This window comes from Plectropomus leopardus, chromosome 10 (genome assembly GCF_008729295.1).
Source record: "Plectropomus leopardus isolate mb chromosome 10, YSFRI_Pleo_2.0, whole genome shotgun sequence".
Lineage (NCBI taxonomy): Eukaryota > Metazoa > Chordata > Actinopteri > Perciformes > Serranidae > Plectropomus > Plectropomus leopardus.
In genome coordinates this window covers 14,190,631-14,197,016 of record NC_056472.1, presented here as the reverse complement: position 1 = coordinate 14,197,016, position 6,386 = coordinate 14,190,631, and positions in this window count along the sequence as shown.

The following is a 6,386-nucleotide window of genomic DNA, read 5'->3' as shown; positions in this document are numbered from 1 at the left end:
TCCATCCATTCATTCACACAACTTCATCATTATGTTTTTGCTGTATAAACAGAAGGTCTTGTGCCTTTTATGTGAGCCAAAAATCTCCACTATTGTCTCATATATTAGTCTCATGTTCAGTAAACAAATCTGAAAGCAAATTGTTTAAGTTGTGTTTATAGCAGTATTAGCCTTGCTAATGTTGGGATAAGAAAATGAAACAATCAGGGGCTAACATTAACGTTAAGTTATTCAGGCAGTGTACTGCTGTACTGGCGGCATAGTGGTTTGCACTGTAGCCTCACATTAAGAGAGTCTCAGGTTCAACCCCGGTTGGGGCAAGCTTCTGACCTTGGGTGGGAGTCCCGTCTGTGCGGAGTGTCAGTGTGGGTATTTTCCAGGTTCTCTGGCTTCCTCCCAACTTCCACAGACATGCAGGTTAATCTGTGACTCCCAATCATGTGAATGATTGTCTGTCTCTCTGTGTGTGTCAGCCCTGTGACCTGTCCCGCCTCTCGCCCAGTGACAGCCAGGATAGGCTCCAGCCCCTCCGACCCTTGAGAGGATAAGCGGTTATGGCAAATGAATGAATATTAAGCACTCTGGCTGAGGAGCTCAACTCATGCTATTATTAACTGCACAAGGTAACGTTAGTAATGTTAAACCTGTAGTTCCAGAGTGCTAACAGTAACAACTCACCTAATGGTACATCCCAGTTGTGGCTAAACAACTCAACCCCATCAGGCGAATAAACAATCAAACGCTTGAAATGTCTTTATATAAGCCAATTCAGGTTATCATAACACTACTGTACGATATTCTCGAGGCATGTGGGCTTAGGTACATTGCATGTAGCAAGCAGAGACGCCAGGCTGCCTTTTTTTAATGGATAACTCGAATAACTCGTGTGGTTCTCATTTCATTCCCTGTGACTCTGTCCTGGCAGGCCCAGGCTTGTGACACTCTATACAGGAATAGGTATCAAAAGAGTTGATGGTGGGGATAAAAAATAAATAAATAAAAAAAAGAGCATGTTGCTAAAATCCTGCTGTCTGCTCAACCTCGAGTGTAATTTTTCAGCTATGAAAAAAAACGGTGTTGCTTTTGTGTTTTTGAATAATAGAGGCAGCAGGAAAAGGCAGCATTTAAAGAAAATTTAAGAATATCACAAAGACATGGCATAGGGAAACTGCACCACTGGAAAATATGTCTTACTCAACAACATATTGTTTTTATCTATGTTAGATAGTGGCACGGCTCAAGGGATGTCAACCTCAGTTAGTCAGTCTTTCAGTCCGCCCTTTTGGTCCAGACTATAATGTCTCGACAACTATAGGATGGATTGCTTTAACATTTAGTACAGATATTCCTAATGCCCAGAGGCTGAATTCTAAAGACTGATCTTTCCTGTAGCGCCACCATGAGGTCTCTGTATTTAAGGTTGAGGGAAATGTCTCAACTACTGTTGTGATGGTTTTCCAAGAAATTTAGTACATATTTTTTAACGACCCCCTAAGGAAATATTGTAATAACCCTGACATTTTGTTTTGAGAGTAAGGGGTAGCCTTCATGAGATCCAAATTTTTAAGTCATGGGAATGCAATTTCAAAACTCATCTTTACGTTATCTTTAGTGGTAATTAGCCAGTGCATGTACATCAGCACGTTAGCATGTGCTTACTTTCAACCTCATAGACCATAGGTTGTAATACATTACATTATGACATCTTATGTTTTGGCTGCATTTTATAGCATTGATTAACAAATTCTTATACCTAATAGAGAATTATGTTTTTTTTTAGTGTCTTAAAGTTTCATTCATGTACGAACTGACAAAAAACTACAGAAGGATCAATTAGGGCTGGATATTGATAAAACAGCCCCGTACTACAAAACAATTAATGAATCAGTCATTTAAAATAAAATCCTATGTGCATGTTAGCAACAGCATTGGTTGCTTTCCTGTCAAATTGTTATGCAAACCCTGCATCAGTATTGTTTACATTTTTAGTGCGTCCAAAGCTCTCTCCTCCTTTGAAATGCTGAACCAATATTCATGCAAAACTACGTGCACACAGAGCACAGCGGGTAGTTCAGGAGGCCTGGGCGATTAGAGCAATCACAACAAAAACAGGACTGGCTTTCCCTGTTTAGAAATTTGCAGCAGTCATTTGGTAAAGAGAGGATTGGCCAGCCTTGATCAGCAACAATATCACTGGTTGCATCTGTAAATAACAATGATAATATATTGTGTGTGGGCAGCCACCCACACTCCACCTACACACCGTACCACACACAAGCACAAACACCCCCCTCCCCCCTCTCGACGATTACCACCAACCCACACACACTCAGGCGCCCCTTTAAGATTGTATCAGTGTCGATTCCTTTTTAATAATCTCATTTGTTCACATTCAAGCTGCAAACATGCTGGGTGCTTTCCCACACAAAAGGATCATTGACATGTAAGGCTTCAGTGGTTACTATTATGTTCCTTAAACCACCTTCAGATTTTGGCACATCATCCTTTCCATCATGGATGTACTTGATAGGACATACAATGTAAATGTTAACTGTGTTGTTGAAATCATGCTCTACTGGTTAAGACACACTTTAAAATAATTATTACAGCGCAATTAAGCAAGGAGGGTTAATGTGCTTGCAATACTGTTTGAATGCTTTATATCATGGGTTGTTTTTGTGAGTTGTTATTTCAGCAGTCAGGATAAGATCTTTATAAGTCTGCACATTTAAATGGCCTTTTGTGAAAAAGCATTTGATAGACCACCAGTGCCCTCTGTCAGCCTCAACCAGGATATCACATATTTAATGTTTTTCTTTTTGTAGGTTGATTTAGTTTTTGTGTGTTTGAGAAGAGCGACTCAAACTCAATTTTCAGAGCTGCATTCTATTTTAAATTTACTGCATCATTGCTGTGTTTCATAATAAGTGACCCAAAACCCTAATTCTGACCCTCTTTTTTTGTTTTGCCTTTGGCAGTGGTATATTTTGAATGTACTAAGTCTGAACTGAAATCAGTAATAATAATAATAAGAATAATGTTGGTTATGGTGATGGTGATAATAATAACATATTTGTCACTGCATGTTATTGTAATACAGTGAAATGATCATCAAGTTACCTGTTTTGACAATTAATGTTTGATATTTAAATGTGCAATACAAAAAAAAAGCACTCCACAAACCTATCTCAATTGCACAGTGTGTATAATGTATGTCATATGTGAATTTTCCGTTTACATTTTTTTACATTTACATTTACATTTTTTTACATTTTCCATCAACAAACAAAACTGTTCAAAAACCTTTGGTTTGTGTCACCAAAACCACATTTAACTGAATTCCTTTGATCTGTCAATATTTGTATTTTAATGAAGCCAGCTTTTCAACTGAGAATGTGGACGAATTCAACCCATTTTCAAATGTCATGCCATCTTAAATACCAATGAAAATGGATAAAAGGCAGGATTATGCCACATAACATAAAATAAATATTTATTGCAGCAGAATTTGCAGATGTAGATTTGAGGACAGGACAAGTTACCACAGGGTCATGCAATAACTGGACCCGTGGGTGTAAGGTAATGGGCTCGTTTTGAGGTGAAAGGGTCCGGAGGCAGCTATTAAGTGTTTGCTCATGTGTGTGAAACTGAAAATGGATTGTTGGAAAGGAACAAGGCGCCCTGCTTCAGACATATCTTCATCTACTCTAAACCACACCAGACGCTTTGCAGTCTGTCTGTGTTCTCATCATTTTCGACCAAGGCAAGTTTATATGACCACAATTGGCAAATAAACTTCTAAATGAACAAAAGTAGATATGGAGCCAACTCCATGCAGCAAAACAAGAGTTTAATATTGATCTCAGGTTGTTTTGTTGGAATGAAAGGCAGAGGATTACATTGCATTTCATTAAGGTGTTCCTGTGCCAGGGCTCTGGTATTGTGCATTCTGGCTCGCTGGTATGGCACACTCACAGCTAAATGGAACAGAGCCATCATTAATTTTGTTAGCTACACCTGTGCTTTTTCTGCTGTTGAAGCCGAACTTGTATTTCACTTTTCATATATACTAGAAAGTCCCTTTAATGGGATTTAAGGGAGAGGGGTGTTTTCAGCTTGATCTCACTGAAGGTCTGTCATCTTGTCTGTCAGTATGTCATCCAATTTCTTCTCCCAGAACTTAACGAGTCTCATATCTTCTCCATCGCTATATATAAATGTTCAGATAACTTTTCAGAGAAATGCAACTAATGTAGAAGAGCTCTGACAACTGTTATTAGAGAGGCCAATTAAACCTCTGAAAAAGTGCACCGTTTTTACTACAGATTGGCAGATACTTTTTAAAATCTCGATTTTTGAGTTAGGCTGGTCAAAGTTCCTTTAAAAAATAAGGGTTGATCACAAAAATGTATTATTGTGAACTCATTTTGAACTCATGCTACAGTTAAAGAAAATTTGCGAAAAATGCAACAGCTGTTTTTGGTGTGAATATCTGTGGTGTGGGTGGATATGAGATGGGGGAGTGATAAGGCATAATGAGAGAGTAATAAACTCTGAACTCTTTCAAATGTTTTACCAGTGTCCTGATTGCTTCATGAATTTCATGTCTTTGGTTTAAAGGAGGTAATTCTTGAAGACGTTAGAAGCCCTCCTCAAATAGAGAGCATGGTGCGTTTTGTTTACTTAATGTGTCATAGCTGTGTAACATTTTTTGAAAGAAAAACTGCAAACCACTGCTTTACTGTTACCAAAAATGTTCACAAACAGACACCAAGGGGGATTATTCAGCCACTTAATGGCAGATGATCAATGTCATTTGGTTGATGTTGCACAAAATCTAGATTTTAAAAAAAAGAGATGCCACATTTAAAAACATCTAAACATCTAAGAGGTGTCAGTTTTGCAAAATAAAACTGCAAACTTTCCTTTTACAATATAGTCTGATGCTGTTTCTTTTTTACCACAGGAGGGAGCTGCAGTAAAAGAGAGGTGATCTGCAGCAAAGATGTACAGCACTATTTGGCATCACACAACACTGGTAAGACAAAACAAAACAAGAAAACACACAAAAAAATAGCAGCAATGGGAACCGTAGTGGAAGGATTCCTGCTGTTCAAATAAAAATCCTCTAAACATGCAACACCAAATGAATCATTAGATGTCCCTCCTTCAACCATCAGTAGTAATGGCAGCGGCTACCAATGACTCTGCACACATACATGACATTTAGTAGTTTTGATTCTGCTTTTAATAGCACTACTACAGTGCCTTATTTCTACAGTTTTTACTGCTACAAAGCCACTGCTATGATCACTGAAACTATTACTAATATGATTATTACTACAACAGTGCTTCTATTACTGGAACAATTATAACTTTGACTTTTACCACTGTTGGTTAAATACTTACTCTGATAGTGTAGCAGGACAGGTAATGGCTTCCAATCTACCTAATGAACAAAAGAATGACTAAGAATATGATTCCAAAATTAGCTGCATCTATGCCCAGTGCCTCTAAACTTTCCAAGATATGGGTTTATTTACTTTGTACAGCTAACTAAAAGTATTCACCCTTGTTTCATCAGAATTTCAGAGAAGTATTGAGTTTGTTTTAGTGCCTTACCAGTTTATGTATTGTGTTTTAACAGTATAGTCAGTGATGAGAAGGACAAAGGACAAAAGACTCTCATATTTTCTAGATTTTAAGAAAACATTTATTCTTTACATTGATGCTCTATAGATGGGTTATTAAATCAGCAAGTTCACCGTAACAACAAGAAAACCCCAACAAAAGTAGTTGCAGTTAGAAACCATTGTAAGAGAAACAACTTCAGGGATTAAAAAAACGGATATTTTGTGTTCCGCTGTCTTTTTGGCAAGACAAAAAAATATGGATTTTAAAAAATGATCCTGAGGTAAGATATGGGTAGCCTAGCTGAAGTCTTCTGTTTATCCATTCATTTATCCATTCATTTCTATATTATTTCATTTAATTTTCTTTGCAGAAATTGAAAATGTGTCTTTGATGCTTCATTTAGACTGAATTGTACATTCATACAATGTTTCCCTGGTTATACAGTTTGCAATGTTATGCATTTGAACCCTTAACTTGCACTGTACAAATAATAATTTAATAATAATAAAAATAAATAAATACAAAATAATAATAATTTTAAAATAACTCCAGGCTGCCTGTGGCTGAGTTTGAGAAGACAAATCATTAAAAATTGACCTCAACTTGTCTTCTTAAATTCAGTCAACTCTAAAATTTTAAGGCAGCCTGGAAACAAACTGTTTTTGAAGTTTAAACAAATTGTTTTTACAGAGCAGAAGGAAAGTGACTGTGATCAGTATTATTTATTTGTTTTGTTTGGGTATGGTCTGTCA